At 41.8% G+C, this 17,099-nt stretch overlaps 1 protein-coding gene across 3 annotated transcripts in view; it reads right to left on the bottom strand.

Annotated features, from left to right (window-relative positions):
• Window positions 1-17,099, bottom strand: part of Wdr72 (WD repeat domain 72) — a 183,232-nt gene that overhangs the window by 119,934 nt on the left and 46,199 nt on the right. The window lies entirely within an intron of this gene.

The following is a 17,099-nucleotide window of genomic DNA, read 5'->3' as shown; positions in this document are numbered from 1 at the left end:
GTAAATCTTGTTTTTAAGAGAGAGAAAATGTAAAATTGACCAGTATGGGTCTGGGGTCATGCCCTAGGCTTACTATATAAGTGTGAGGACTGGAGCTCAGGTCCACAGCACTCACGTAAATGCCTGGTAGGCAAGGCAGCCCACATGAAACCTGTAATCCCAGCACGCAAGAGTCAGGCACACGGGCCTCCTGCATCGCCTGCCTAGATTAAACCAAATTATGAGCTCTGGATTCAGCGAGAGACTCTGCTTCAATAAATAAAGCATAGAGCAAGCAAGAAAAATACAAGACGTCATCACTTGGCTTCCAAGTGTACATATAAATGTGCCCCCACACAAGAAAATTTACATACATATACACATAATACAAAGATTCATTATAATACAAGAATATACACACATATACCACACACACACACACACACACACACACACACACACACACACACACACCCCTCAGAGGACTGGAAAACTTAGTAGGAAAGTACTACCTGATTATAAAGACCTGAGTTTGGAACCCAGAGCTCATTAATAAGTCACTTACAGTCTTTTTTTTTTCTTTTCTTTTCTTTTCTTTTTTTTTTTTCGGAGCTGGGGACCGAACCCAGGGCCTTGCGCTTGCTAGGCAAGCGCTCTACCACTGAGCTAAATCCCCAACCCCTAGTCACTTATAGTCTTACAAGTCCCTATAAGCATAGAATAGAGACAGACAGGAGGAAAAGTTGTTGGCTGCCAGCTTAGTCAAACCTGTGAGCTTAATGTTCAGAGAAGACCTGCCTCAAAGAAATCAAGTGCCGAGTAATGAAGGAAGACACCTGATGCTTTCTTTGTTTTCTGACCCAATATACAGGTACACACATACCATATACATGTATGCACATTGCACTCATATACAAAAAGAAAGGATTGGAATACAATAGACAAATAGCCAACTGGCTTTACAAAATGCAACATCACGTATTCGTTGAGCAGATTAGTCTTGATGCCTGCTTCATATTCTTTATAAGCTCATTTGCAACTGAACAAAATTAATAAGAAATGCAATTAATCAGTGCCATCATACAGATTTAATTTCATATCATTCCTTTCCCACAAATGGGGAAAATGTAGTATGTGTTAAAAAAATTAATGCTCACCAATCATATTAAGAAAAGGTAAAATAAATTAATTATACCAGGAAAGTGGTACTAAAATTATATATATAGATCACTCTGCCCTTTCATAGGAAGCTAGGTGTGAAGATTGTAGGAACAAGCACTCCATCCAGTCTCAGTCTCTCTCTCTCCCCGTTAACTCCCTCACTGTTCGTTAGAACTGAGCACTGTAAATTTGTACCGCTCATTATGCTACAGCTGCAAGAACATTTTCTGTCTCAGGGATTCTTGACAATGTTCCCCCATTGCAATCATTTTAAATTTGTAGGTAAACATCCTAAATATGAGCTTCTAAAATAACTTCCTCACCTTCCTTGTCCCATAACTACTAAGGAAATACTGTCAACAAGTGGCGTCTGAAAATTCACTGTCTTTATAAGAATTCTCTCTTTCAAATTAGTGTCAACATAGATAGTCTTCTCAAGAGTTTTCTGTGGATACACAGAATGATATTTATAAAATATTTTCAGAAAAATTTAAGTGTTCCTTTGTTATCTGGAAATGGCTTAATACTCCTGGGCTCAAGACATACTCTTGCCTCAGCCTCTTTGGTAGTTGAGAATGCAAGTGTGTACTACTGTGCATGGCCTTTGGTGGTCCTTGAGACATAATTTATTGTGCTTTAATCACATAGCCTTCTGCATTACACTGCATAGTTTACATATCTGTGTATTTCATTCTAGACTTTTTTTTAACAAAGCACTCTTGAATTGTCCAGCCATAACTATAGCTTACACACATGTGTGTGTGACTTCCACCTCCTTCTGTTTTCGCAGGTATCTAATCTGTTTCATTTACTGTACCATTCAATGCAACATATAGTAAACAAGAATGGCTTAGCCCTAGGTCCAGGACTCCCTCAAAGCCTCTTGGCATCACTGAAGCAAGAGACATTGAAGGTTAATTTACTATAGTATCTAAAGTACAAATATTCTATTCTACCATAAGTAAATATTTCCCAATCTAATAAAATATTGGGCATTTTGTTTTCTTGATAATAAATCCTATCATGGGAGTTAATTCTTTCTTTTAAAATTTCTTACTGAATTATTATTGCTTCTGTCTTCTGATTGAGAAGCCCTTTTAAATCACTTCTCATCAGAATTCATGGAATTTGTACCACATTTAGCACATTTTAAAATTGTCACAGGTATCTAGGAAGAAGAGAATGACCACAGGGAAGATAATCGGTGTGTTCTTGTGAGAATTCTTCTCCTGGAGAGGTATAAACAAATCTATCCCCTCCTCTTCCTTCTCCTCCTCCTCCTCTTCCTCCTCCTCTAACAATGACAAATCAAAGTCATTCCACCAAAGTTATCTTGAGACCCCAGTGAGTGTTTTGGGTCTATTTACATAGCAATGATAGGGGCATTATGGGAAGGAAGCATGGTTCATTTGGACAGATGCATTTGGAAATCTGCACCCAGCACGGAAGATGGCTCCCCATGACACATAGTCCTCCTCAGTTAACATTCCCAGGCATCTATACTCTAGCACCTACCCTAAACTCAAAGCTAGAAGCAGTTAGGGCTGAACTGCACGTAAATGTCTGGGAGGTGTGACTTGAAACTCAGTTGCTGGGCCAATAACCTCCCCCACTCAAAACCCCTCCATCTGGGAGGGGATTGCAGCAAGAGTTCCCACACCTCATCATTATAAATGCTCTCAGGAAGATGACGCTGATCTCAGGAAGATGGGAGCTGCCTGAAAGGGAGGGCAGTGTTCTACAAGGTAGCTACCATATGCCTAATTGTTGCCTTTGCTGCAGACAGGACTCAATGGTTCCTAATGTTAGAAACTCAAGGTTTATAAACCACTTAATTCAACTTCCAACTTCAAGAGAACTTTGGCTTTTCCATGTGAACCTGATGATAACCCAAACTGATTTACACTCTATTCCATCAAGAATGTGAGGGAGAGACTCTTCCTTGGTTCAATTTGGGCACGACAAGAAAATGTGCAGAGCTGTGTGTGAATAAAGTCAAGCTCTCCACTGCCATCTCTTTTTTTTTTTTTTAGGTATGTCAAAGATACCTAAATTTATATCGTGTAAAAAAATATTGAGGCCAGCCTGGGCTAAACAGTGAGTTGTTGAGAAAGCTCAAATACAGAGCTAAACTTTGCAGCATAAAACCAAACCAGACAAACTGAAAACTTCATCCTAGACAATGTTTTAAAAACATTTTCAAGTAAATATCACACATTGATTTATATTTATTGATGTGACTTCTTCCATATTTTTTCAACTTAAGCTATTCTCTTTAACTCGTGGCATTAAAAAGGCATTAGATTTTGGATTTTCAGATTAAAGATGTTCAAATGATATAGAAATGTGAAAGATTTTTGGTACCAAGAATTTTGGGCAAGATGTCTTCAGTCTGTGGTATATCAGTGAGAAAAAAATCACAGCAGAAAAGCGCTTAGAACAATTAACATCCTGGCACACAATAAAGGCGAGATCAGTGCACAGAAAGCAAAGGACCAGTCAAGATATTCAGGGATCCTGAAGCCTAATGCCTAACCCCCTGTACCCATTCCAACCATATTTGCATTGCCATATGCTGCTTTGCTTTTGACTCAAATCACCAGATAATAATATCCCCAGTCAACATTTTTTAAGCCAGAGTTTCCTTTCTGATCGCAGGTGGCTCTCAGGTCCAGATGATAGCACCTTCTCCCTTGCCTCTAACTATGAGAACAGGAACACATCCTTGTGGGACAGAGAAGTTTCTAGCTCCAGGCCGCTGTGTACTCAAGTCCCCAAATACTGGCTCCATCCTCTCAAGGCAATATGGTGTGTTAATTACTTTTTTGTTGATGTGGTAAAAGATCATAACTAAGGCAACTTATTGAGTAAAGAGTTTATTCTGGCTTATATTTCCAGAGAGATAATAGTCCATGATGATAGTGCAGAGGTGAGGTGGTTGGAACAGCAAGCCAGAGTGTGTGTTTTGAAACAAAAGCCATGGGCTGGAAGGATGGCACAGTGGTTAAGAGGACTAACTGCTTTTCCAAAGGCCCTGAGTTCAAATCCCAGCAACCACATGGTGGCTTACAACTGTCTGTAATGAGGTCTGATGCTCTCTACTGGTGTGTCTAAAGACCTTACAGTGTACTTTTATATAACAAATAAAAGAAATCTTTTAAAAAAGAAAAAAAGAAGAAAACAAAAGCCATAAGCAGAGACAGAATCCTTGCAATTGAAGGATGTGTTGAAATCTCAAACCGTGAATCCAATGAAGTGCTTCTGACAGCAAGGCCACACCCCTTAAACCTACCTAAATAGTCTTACCAACTAAGGACCAAGTGTTCAAAACTGTGAGGCTACAGAGGATTATTTTCATTCAAAATGCCACCCATAGTTACTGGAGACTTTTGAACCTCATTTTCTTTAGTCATACCATAGAATAATAATCTTTACCTCACAAGGTTACTAAGTAGCTTAAATGTTATAGGCTTCTGATTCATGCTCTTGACCCTGAGACAAGAGAAGATATGATCATCTACAAAGTTCACACCTAAAAACCACACAACTGACTTAGAAAAAAAAAATCACAAAAATACCTTATAATGCTAAGTACATCTACAATTTCGTGCTGGGCTACCTTCGTAGCTCCCCTGGGCCACAGAAAGCCAGTGGGCTCTTTGTTAGACATCTTGTGCTTATAATTTCTAGCATAGAGTGAATATGACCCATGATAACACCTATGTCATGTGACAGATAACACCTATTTAGCTGATTGGGAGCTCTACAATAACTTTGCCTCTCTACTCTGGAATATTTTTGACATTCACCAACATTTCAGTTGTTTGAGGTCCCATTGCCTTCTATCCCAGAGATGACCTTGTCAGATAGCCTTGAAACCCAGATTATATATAATCTAACTCATAGTACAATGCTATGTTTGGCTTTTCTTAATAAAGAATTTTGCATATAGCTTAGCAGAGACTTGAGCTCACTATGTAGTCAAGGATGGCCTTGACTCATGATGTTATGCTTCTACCTCCCATGTGTTGTGATTACAGGCATGCAGTGTACTACTATGCCCAGTGGGGCTAGAGTGGGATCAAACCCAGGGCTCTAGATATAGTAGGTAAACATTCTACTAATTTAGTAACACATTCTTTGTCCTTGGCTTGCTTTTTAAATCCTTAGTACATCAGAGTAGTGTCCAGTCTTTAGGTTTGATATTGCTCTTTAATGGATTATATGCCAGCAGCATACTGGGGGATTTTCTACTTGGGATTAAATCCAAACCTCTGATCTACATGTTTTATTCTAAGCATAGTTCCTTCCCCCAACACACACACACACACACACACACACACACACACACACACACACACACGCTTGCCTTTTTTCTTAGCTCATCTTTCAGTCATAGCTTACAGTTCCCATTGTTCAGACAGGGCAGCTAGAGAGCATCAGAGAATGTTAAATCTCACTGCACAGGCATTAGCACTCACTAAGGTCATTATAAACCTATGCCCAGGCCTTAGAAGAGGCAGGGACTCTGAAAGGTGACTTCCAGAACCCAAGCTAGAGGTCCGACAGAGTTCATTTGCAACACCCAAAGACTCTGGAATTGGAGATCAGAGGCAGTCTCAGAATGCCTGAAGTTTGTGTTAATATGACCACTGCAGACTAGCCAACCCCACTTCTCTATGAGCCAAAGAGCAGGATATGCTGGTCAAAGGAGAGAAAGTACAAAAATGCTTAGAGAGAGGCAAGGATGGAGAGGGTGAGAGAGAGGCAAAGGAGCTTGGCAGAGAATAGGAGGGCTTTGGACTTCCCAGTTGTTTCTCATCCCATCCTAAGGACCAGTGCCCCAGTACGTGGGCTGAGAGGTACATCCTTCCATTTTTATGGCAAACACCTCCTTCTGAGAATACCACTCTACCTCCCTCTAGCTCACTACCTAATGGGCTCACATAAAGGAGGTTCAGAGATGTATCTATGATGGACTCACCAGGTTGAATGATAGTCATTTGCATGCATAGCCTGGGCATTTCCAGGTAGAGTCCAGAGTGTAAGATAAGTCCTAACAGTCATAAGATAGGCTGGGGTTAAATTCCAGTGACAGACTTGCACAAAGAGGAACTTGGGTCCTTTGAAGCCAGAGCAGACCTGTGAGCCTTTCTGCACAGCCTCCTGAAAAGTAGTGTGTAGTTAAAAGACAGGCATAAACAGAGACATTACAACTGGTGATATTTATAGGCAACCTGCCATTCAGCTTTCAGTTGGCTTCATTTTGGAATAGGAAAAATGATCTCTTTATGATGTGCATTGGAGACCTGACTCTAAAGTGTCGGGCTTTCTTCAAGCAACAAGAAGAACAAGAGCAAGGCAGAGAGGTAAGGGAAGGTGGAACATGCTGCATTAGTGCACTGCCCCCGTACACAGACGGACCAGGAAGAAGCCACCCTGCTCAACCGGAAGTCTCTTCCAAAGAGCCGGAGGTTCTCACCATGTGGCTTCCCTGGTAATTTCTGTGCAATTTTAAACATGCTCAGTCTTCTATAAAATATATTCTAAAATAGCACTGATATTTGCTTCCTAGCATCAAAAACCTACTATCAACAAATCCATTGATCTAAATTATTCAACTATATTAAAAATTCTGGCCAGAAAGCCTTCTCCCTATCAGTTAATAATGAGGACTGTTAAAGATTAGCACTAACTGCACCCACCCACCCCCCAAAAAAACCACATTATTAAACAAAAATCATATACAGGTGACTCTACCTTCGGTTGAGATGAAATTTCAATTAAAACCATGTCATCCGTGTTGACTCCATTTGATCACATTGTATAAAACATTTTATTTACTTAAATTGTAAGTTTGAGACAGTAGTGACTTCCTTAAAAGAACACTAAAGAAATAAAATTACTACAGAAAACAAATTCTCAGAGCCTTCAAAAGCTCGAGCACTGTGAGCCAACACCTTTCATAAAAAAAAGAAAGATGCATTCAATTGTGTATTATGCAAAATCACAGAACATTAGCTGAATTTACTACAAAGAAACATGTTATGATTGATAACAGGCATGTGTTTGCATGAACACAGCTTGATGCGAAGATTACGAACCATTACGTGAGAGAGTTAGGACTTGTCTCCATCAGTAGGAATTTCTCATCTGAGTCTGATGCCCTACAGAGCAGTGCTTAAGAATGGTGCTATTTCAAAGAGACTATACCTAGAACAAAACAGGTTTAACAAGTAGCTTCATTACCAAACTTGGTAGCCACACTCATACAATCAGATTTAAGTCAAACAGATGGCTGCCAGAGGTAATCAGATTCTCTGTGTGGCGGAAGCTGCCATTGCTTGTGCTGTGATACGGTCTCACTTATCTTCAGTTGTACATGATGCTGGCTTGCTCACAGAAGTGAATGGAGATTGACCCAGGGGCCCTCCCTAATAAAAGCATTTCACAGTGACTGCATCTTACTCTGCAAAATACGAAACCGAGGTGAGTTTGGCCAAGGGTAGGCCCTGGAGGCACAGGATTTAGAGTCAGCTAACTAGAAAGAAATGGAAGAATGGGGAAGGCGAATAGATCTGAAAATAGTAAACCAGGCATAAAGGCACCTTTCTCACATCTAACTACCACAGAATGGAATAAATCCATCTGTTAAATAGATCTCCAATGACTTGACTCCTTTTTGCACTATGCAAACGCCCTAGTCTGTTAACAAACTGGGAGTTAGTTGGCTTACCACCGACCTTTTCTACCTTAAGGGCATAGAATACATTTTTTTAAAGTCTGACCTCTGTGACCTAAACCCTAGCTCTGCCTCGGCCTCCAGCACCTTCACAGAAATCCTGGCATTTACCAAAGGGACACATTCAACCCCCACATTGAATCCTGACCATTGATCTCCAGAAGAGCTCCAAGAGGCTGAAGAGAATAAAGGGAAGAGATACAGACATACAGGCTTCAAATTGCTGCCATGTATCTGAACTCAAATAAAGTACTAACTGTAAGCAAATCCCAAACCACATTTTCCCTGTTGTTTTCTTACTAAATGCCCCCTCTTCTTAAATACGTGTTAGCAACATTATCTATGGCTAAATTTTAATTTTCAACTAAATGAACTAATTGATGAGGGGTGCCCAGGAGAAGTACACTATGTGCTTAAATTGACAGTCACCTATCTTATGCACAACATTTAAACCATCATATTTCTAACTAACAGGAAATGTAACTCACTCTGCATGGCTTGCACACTGATACCAGGTATATTTATGTTTAATCTTAAAATAACTATCTTTGATTTTATCCTTCATGCATCTTATTGAAGGGTAGCTGACTTATTGGCTGCAATGGCCCTGAAGTCATTCCAGTCTATCATGTATTTGCTTCTGGCATCAGTGGAGGTAATTAGGTCATTATCTTGCTGGGTTGATCTAGAGTTTTTCCTGGAAAGATGAAGCATATTGGAAAAAGCTGAATTGAAATGTGCTCTCCTGGATAAGGTGCTGAGTGGAGGGGGAAGTCTATAGAGGGTCTTGGCTTTTCTGTTTTGTCCTGTTTGTATTCAGAGAGGGAGGATAGAGCAGAGAGGAAAGGAGGGTTTTGACTATAAACAGTACTTCCCTTTGGCAAATACTGGGTGAGTGTCGGGTTGTGGACTATGGGTTTATTGGGAAGGATTGAATGCTCCCACACGAATCTACCTGTGAAAGTCAACACCGTGTCCATACCCAGGTATGCAAAAAGTGATCTTTTCACTTTTCACCCTTCAGTTCCATGATTCATGCACTCTTGGAGTCTTTACAGACTCTTGGGCTCAACCACCAAGGAAATAGGTAGAATTCTATAAATAATCCCCAGTGTCCCTGTCCTTATCCAGTCTTCTCCCCTGTGACTTTGATGTCACAGCAGTGAAATACCCATTAATGTTCATTCTTATTCCTTGACCTCAAAAGAAGACCCTTCAATTAATCCAGTTCTTGTTTGTTAGCTTTTATTTCCCCTGTTTGTATGTGTGTATGTGTGCAAGCATGTCTGTGTTTCCAGATAGAAACCAGAGGTAGATTCAAGTCTCTTCCTCAGTTGTTTCTCCATCCTTATTTTTGGAGACAGGGTCTCTGGCTGAAGCTGGGGCTCCCTGATTTGGCTAGGCTGGATGTTCATTTAAGCCCCAGGGATGCTCTTGCCCCCATTTCCCGATGGCTGGTGTACAGGTGTATACCAGTGTGCCTGGCTTGTAAAGTGAAAACTGGAAATCCACACTCACTTTCCTGACTGTGCAACCCCCCAGCTCCCGTTTGAACTGCTAGATGAGCCCTTAGGAAGTTACTGCTGCAAGCAGAGGGTTCACGCTCTTAATTTAACCAGGAAGGGAGTGTCCTTCAACTGTGCCTCTATGTTGCAGAACTGTGGGATGTTAAACTAAAGATTTTAAGCTATGAAGTTTGAGGTTATTTGTTATGCCATGGCGGGAAAGCAATATAGCCTGGACTCCTGATAGTATACCTACCCAGACTCAAATCTGTGATGCTTCTCCAATATTTTTCTTATGAAGCAACTAATTAAATGCATAAAAGCATAAACGTATAAAAACGTTTGTCTATGTTATATTTTCAAAACTTCAAAAGATAATTCTATCCCCGGTCTTTCACTCTGAATACAAAAAGCCGTGGAGAATTCAACAAATAACTACAGGTTGGAAATCATGCCAATGCATTCATTCTGCAACACTCTGTTGCTAGTGGTAAAATACTGTTATTCATTTGCTTCTTATCCTTGTTCTTCAGTTCTCGTTATAATTACATCTACCATTATCTACCCTTTATTTTAGGAGAGGGTCTCATGTAGCCCAGGCTGGCCTCAAACTCATCAGATAACTGAGGATTACCTTGCATTTCTGAGCCTACTGCCTCCATTTCCTGGATGCTGGGATTACAGACATACACCCTCACATCCTGTCTATGTGTGCTGAAGACAGAACCCAGGGCTCTATGCATGCTGTGTAATCTAGCAACTGGCCATATCCTCAGCCCCCTGTGTTATTCAGCTCTTAAATCAATCCAGAAAAGAAACTGAGGGATAGGGAAGGTGAGTCACGGGGTATTTATGTGATCCTATGGCAGGGCTGGCATGCCAAGGGGACTGGAATATTTGGCACTTAGTTTAAACTGTGTGATGAATGGATGCAGATGCAGAAAAGGGGGCTGAAAGAAAGACCTTGACAGGTGAGGTCGTCAGTTGGCAAATCTGTCAATAGTTCGCACAAAGGATGATTAAGACCCTAATCTATCTGGCCCTAAGTCATTTTGCTTTTAAACATTTTCATTATCTCTGACATTAATTCCATGTTACTACCAGTATACTACTAGTAGGTAGTGTACCTTTTTTCCCAAGTGATTCACTAAACGTGGTTGATAAAAATAGGGGAAAGAAATGGTAAATACTTCTGACCTATATAGCTCCCTGTATGCCAGGCGTCTCTGATGGGTTCTGAACTGGATAAAACCACTGATTTGTTTCTTGTTATTTGACCCGATTATTACATACCACTCACCTTACTTTAACAAGGTGCTGTTAGCTGCCTAGGGGATCCCTGAGTTCTTTCCGTGGCAGAGACAAATAATTGAACACTGGGGAGAACAGAAGACCAACTTTCAAAGAAAAGGAAAGCTTTAACCCTCTGGTAAGGAGAAGCCCAAGGCTTGAACTCCCTACTCGGAATCTGGTTTGGGTGTTTTATCTGTGGCCATGGTCTTCTCCCTCTCCTTCTACAGGTTCTGTTTATATTACCACCGCTGTGCCTTCCTGCCAACTCTCCCATTGTCTTCTTATGCTCTTTGGGAACAAGAAGCTGACATTTCGGGAACCCACTTGTCTACCTGTGTCCCTCTAACTCCCTTTACCTCCGTCACCTGGACTTCTGCAGTTATAACGTCTGCTCTTGAACTCTGTCACAGTTTGCCAGCAAATACCTTACAAGCCATCTTCCCACCCTAAGCATCTTAGATCTGTTAGTGCACCTGGGGCTTCACACTGCTAGGTGCCGAAGCAGGTCTAAGGTCTCTAAGCATGGACGGACATATCAGAATTGGGTCTGCACAAAGAACGGGGGCAGGAAGGGGGGGTGGCGGGCCAATCTATACCCAGATCTTACCGACAAGGCAGAGATTAATAACCAATATTATTTTCAACATGGAATGTCAAACCCAGCAATAACCCCCTCAGTCCAATCTTCTGCTCACCAAGGCAAGAACTTGACCTCTGGACTAATTTTCACTTGGTTCACTCCAGAGACATGAAGACCTTCCCCATCTAATCTTAGCACAGGTGAATGGTGGATGTTGGATATTATTGATGTGCCCAGACTAGTGAAGTTAAGTCCAGTGTCTTTTATCTTGTGGCCAGATCAGAGAAGTTGCTTTTCTCCCCAGGAGCACCAGTCATTACAAACCACTGAGTACTGCTTTCCAAAGCATTTCTGCGGCAGCTGGCTGCTGGGAAGAGGTAGGCCAACTGAAAGGGGGAAACCTGGGGAGGGCAGATGGCTCCTCTGAGTTACTTTCCACTCCATACTGCCACTGAGTGCCCCGCTAAGGTTCCAAGTGTCATTGGCAGAAGACGCCTCACTGAGAGGAAGCTGGATAGCAGCCACCTGAGTTTTGCAGTGTGAGCTCCCCTGTGCGTTCGATGTGGATCTGTGACAACAACCCCAGCCAGTACTCTATCCCTGAGTGCAGCACGACAATGGGAACTGCTGAGAGTGATTACAGCATGAACTTTCTTTACAAAGCAAGATCCAGGAAGGTAGCAACTGCCAAACATATGCAATAAGGGCGGGAGGGGCAAGGAAGGCTTAACTGATGAAAGCCATTTTATAAGTAGGCAGCGTTTGTTTTTATAATTAGAATGGCATCGTATTGATTTTCACGTTTGTTTCTGAGCACACGAAATGTTCTAAAGATGTCTTGCAAACACCACAGTAATGTGCCCAATGTATTAAGATGCCAGGAGAGACAAAAGACAGAGTTAAGTAATCACTCCATTAAAATGTGTAAGTGTAAACACACACACACACACACACACAGAAATACATGCACACATTCACACTCACATATTCATACACACAGAAGTGGTAGAACAAAATTTAAACCTGGGTAATTTGACTCTTTGCATTACTGTTCTCAGCGCCTTTGGGTACTGCCTCCTCATCAAGAGCTTAAACTTAGTTGGAAAATATTTAGTTGCTATATCTCAAAGTTCACAGACACAACTGTATTCCTACCCATGCACACATGATCACACATACACAATTCCAAACTACAGTGTCGTTGGGATCACTAAGGCCAAGGAGGAGAAAGTGAAGATTCAAAACCAGGCTGCACAAGAAAAACAGACATCGGATAATAACACCAGTAATTATTATGATGAAGGAAACATCCACAGACAAGGTGACATGGGAGAACCTTGCCCTACACTTAAAGGCATCCTATTTTCCTTTTCTGAAAGCAATCATCTCAAGGGGGTTCCATCTGCAATCTGCCACAACGGAATCAAGCAGCTCTGGGAAAATGACACATTGGAGCCACTGCCACTGTCAGGACGCTGCCCATTCAGAGCCCACCTCTACCACGTGAGCAGTGACCGTGAAACAATAGCTCTGCTGACAAGGCATTCTGCAAGCTGTGGCTTTACCGCTCTAGCGAGACAATAGTGACCTTGGTAAGAAACCAAGCAAATTATCCTCAGAGTGGTACAGTTGGTCACGGGGGTCATCTCAACACTTTTATTTCATGTGTATACCAATAACAGTCATTGTGCACCATGAGGGACTAAAATCCATACATGGGAAACTTATAAGGTAAAGTTTGACTTTAACCACAGATCCTATACTACTGGGGTAATATGACCATTGACCTGGGAACCTGTGGGCCCCATGTATTCCTCATACCTTTCATTCTACACAGTTACAAAACAAAATGTTGGATACATTTGCAAAACATGGTCTATTTGTTTTTAGTTGGTACAACTCATCTCTTACATGTTTTCTTTTTCTACTTCTCATGTGTTTGTGTGTGGCGTCTGCTTCCCTGTGTGGATGTCTGTGTGTGCAGCTAAGATTGACATCCGGGACATTCCTCTCTCATTCTTCCACTCTATTCTCTGAGACAGAGTCTGTCAATCAAATTCAGAACTAACCAATAAGGAGAGTCTTCCTAGCCAGCTTGCTGGCAGTGGGGGTTGGGGAGTTTGCAGGGTGAGATTCACTGTCTCTGGCTCAAATTACAGGACAGTTGACATGCTCACTGGATAGTTATTTGGTGTCTGGGGATTCAAACTCTTGCTTGTGGGTCTTTATCCACCATTAAGTGCTTTAACCACTGAGCTATCCCCCAGCCCCAAATCTTTCTTAACTTTGTACTACTACTACTACTACTACTACTACTACTACTACTAATAATAATAATAATAATAATAGTAATAATAGTAATGATTAATAATAATAATTCTTGCTATTTTCACTGAAACCATAAAAATAAATCTCCTAATTAGACAACATCATTGATCATCAAAAGAATTTTCCAGATAGTTCTTATAAGTCCATATGGAGAAAATAAGGCAGAAAGTGTAATATTCATAGTACAAGTGATTCCAGCACTGTTTTTTCCTAGCAACCTTTCCTGAACTCTGAAGCCTGCTTGAGCCTTGGTACACATTGGTCTCCCGTCAGCTGTGCTTTCTGCTGTCAGCTGTGCCTGTCACGAGCCACCTCCTGCTTATGTTCTGCTGTTTCTAATCTGTCATGTGACAAATCAGAGGCCAGAGCTGTTAGAACTATATGTAAATTAAAAGCCACGTTCCGAGAGACAGCCAGAGACCTTCCTTCCAAAGAGCACTGAGCAGTCTTTGGCAGTCGCTCCCTCTCTTCTCCAGACTTTCCTTATCCAGCTCCTGTTGATGGTTGCAGGACACTGGCTTCTATCTGCAAGAACTGTACCTTGTGATATACAGTGAGGGACACACAGAGTTCAGGATGGGACATGTGTCCCTGTGCAGAGGTGATACTCTGGCAGCTAGCGTAGCCACAGAGGCTGTCTCTGCTGGGGGTCTCTTCACCAGTGAAATGAGCACATAGCACTCCCAAGCCACCACCGTCAGCAAGGCTGATTGAACTAAGAATGAAGTGCTATGTGCAGGAGTGATGCATTTGCTCATGTGTATGTACACGTATGTACATGCACAGGTACTAATATGTTTGGCGTGGCTATCTGGAGTTAATTTGGGATGTCTTCCACAGTTGGGCTCTACAGTTTTGGGAGGCATGCGTACTAAGGCATACACCTGGAGTATAAAGAACAAATTGTACTTTGATCTTTCTTCTACTCTATGGGCCATATGGTTGAAATCAGGGCATCAGCTTGGCTGCTAGTTTGTCTGTCTGTCTGTCTGTCTGTCTGTTTCCCACTGAGCCATCTTAATGTCTATTCATCTTATTATTGAGACAGAGTCTCACTGAGCTTGGAATGTACTCATTTGATTTGGATGGCTGGCCAACAAGCCCCCGGGATCCTCCTGCCTCCACCTCTCCAGACATATGCTGCCCCCTGATATTTCTTACATGGGCTCTGGAAACAGACACCAGGCCCTCTTCCTCATGCATCGGGCACCTAACAATATCTGTTAAGAAGAACAATCAGTATACTCACAGGTAAATTATCCACAGTTGCCTGTTCTGTGAATAGTTTTCATTAAAACACCGCCTTGTCTGTGCTCTAAATATTCTATACAGCTTCTCTGAAGCTATCAGAGCAGGTTCAGAAGTTATAGAAGAAATCATAAGGCCCCAAAACTAAATATTTACAATTCAGTCTTGTACTAAGAACTACTGAACCATCCCTTCAAGAAATGTTTTATCTTTCAGCAAATGAGATTTCATTCTTCCCACAAAAAATAATAATAATAATAATAATAATAATAATAATAATAATAATAATAATTAAGTGGCCCGATAAGGACTGTGTTCAGCACCACGAGTCGAGCAGAAAACATTCAGGAGCAAAAATAACCATTACATTAACGGCACATAAGAAATTCAATGTATAGGTTTCTGCCCTGCAAACTTGTTACTGTAAACACGAAACACACTAAACTTAATGTCTAAAAGGAATAATTAGCTCAGAGCAGAAAATTATTTCTGGTGTGCATGCAGGGGAAGAATCGGTAATGTATTACTCCTATTGTGTCAGCCATGCGGCAGTGAGGCCCAGACTCCTCAGTGCCAAACACGCTGTGGGAGCACAAATATTAATCAAAATGACATCTCCAATTTTTCCCCTTCCTAATCAGGCCTAAACATCACGGGACATCCAGTAGATCAATAAGGAAAACTGGAAGCTCTCAGCACTCGATGCTTTAGCTCTGCCCTCAGCCAGAACAAGAGCCTTCAGTGCTAACCAACAACCCCTTCTGTTGGTCATCCATGAGGTGAGCTTGCCCACCTTTAGCCCAAGAGCATCACCCAGACATGCATCCAACCATGCCACCTGTCACAGAAAGAAAGACCGCATACAGTTTCAGCATGAAAGCGGCACGGGGGTGTAGCTCTAGAATGCCTTTCCTTTCTAGGCCGTTTTCCTTCATTTCCTATCCCACTGATACAGGCTATTTCCCCCTACTCTGGGCTCTGGACGTGTGCAGGTGCTGGGAAATGTCTGACTCACTTCTGTCCATTGATTCCTTCTTTGTGTGTAGAGAAGGCCGGGTACTGAACAAAGAACACATCCAGTCATGTGTTTCAAACCCTGTTGAGTGAATTGCACGGCCACAGGCAAGGGGACAAAGGCCCAGAAAAACTGAGAGTAGGAAAGGCATTGTCCTCCCTCTGAGGAGGCACCACCAGCTTCAGGACCCTGTGGGATATGTGGAGCAGAAATCTCGGGGCCGCTTACAACCAGGCAGCAGCGAGGCAAGAAGGGTTGAAGCTGAGACCTCAGGCCCTCAGCCTCTGAGGCCCAGGAACACTACTTACTACTCATCCATCCATTCACTAGCTCGTTTAGCTGTGTGCTGGGGGCATCAGTGAGTGGGTGTATTCTATTTCTTAGGCTCCTCTTAACCAGTTTTGGTCTTAGCCAGGATTTTCTACTCCCTAACATTATGAAAATACATGTGAAAAATATTTCTGACTCCGGATTTTCTTTTCACTTTTATATAAGAAGACTAAAAATTAAAGTATGATAAAGAAGGTGGTACCACCTTAGCCAGCTTGATCGCCAGCTAGGGAAGGAAAAGATAGTCCTTTAAATATTAAGCAAATGGGGCTGGAGAGATGGCCCAGATGTTAGGAGCACTGTCTGCTCTTCTAGAGGACCTGGGTTTGACTCTCGGCACTTCACGGCAGCTCAAAAGCACGTGTAACACTAATTCCAGGAGATCTAGCATCCACAGACATGGGGTACACTGATATATATGCAGGCAAAATACCCATACTCATAACTGTAAGTATGCATAGACCTGAAAAAAAGAAAGGCACCCTTAAGCACCCCCCTAAAAAAAGGGATAAGGAATTAAAGGCACCCCTCCAGAAAATTGATACCAGGCACAAGGCTAAAAGAAATGAAGTAAACTTAGTTTAAAGGAAGTCGGAAGTCTGATGACCATATGAAGACTCAGACAAATATATAAGTAATAGTACTTAGATTGAGTCGATTCTCTTTTTAAGGATACCAACATAGTTAACACAGGTAAATAACCTCATTCAGAACGAACACTCCATAGGTTAATTTGGCAGGAAATTATTTGATCCATTTGATTTTGATTATATTCGCTTATTTGACACAACACTTCTACAGAAACGGTATTTGTAGCCAATTCTAGGAGACTCCTGAGTTCAAATATGTCCCACCAGTGACAGCCACTACACGAATCATTACCCACTGGACAGCCCAGCCCATCTGTTCCTATCTCCT

This window comes from Rattus norvegicus, chromosome 8 (genome assembly GCF_036323735.1).
Source record: "Rattus norvegicus strain BN/NHsdMcwi chromosome 8, GRCr8, whole genome shotgun sequence".
In the NCBI taxonomy this organism is placed as follows: domain Eukaryota; kingdom Metazoa; phylum Chordata; class Mammalia; order Rodentia; family Muridae; genus Rattus; species Rattus norvegicus.
Note: the sequence above shows the minus strand (reverse complement) of the source record. Positions and strands in the feature narration are given on the sequence as shown.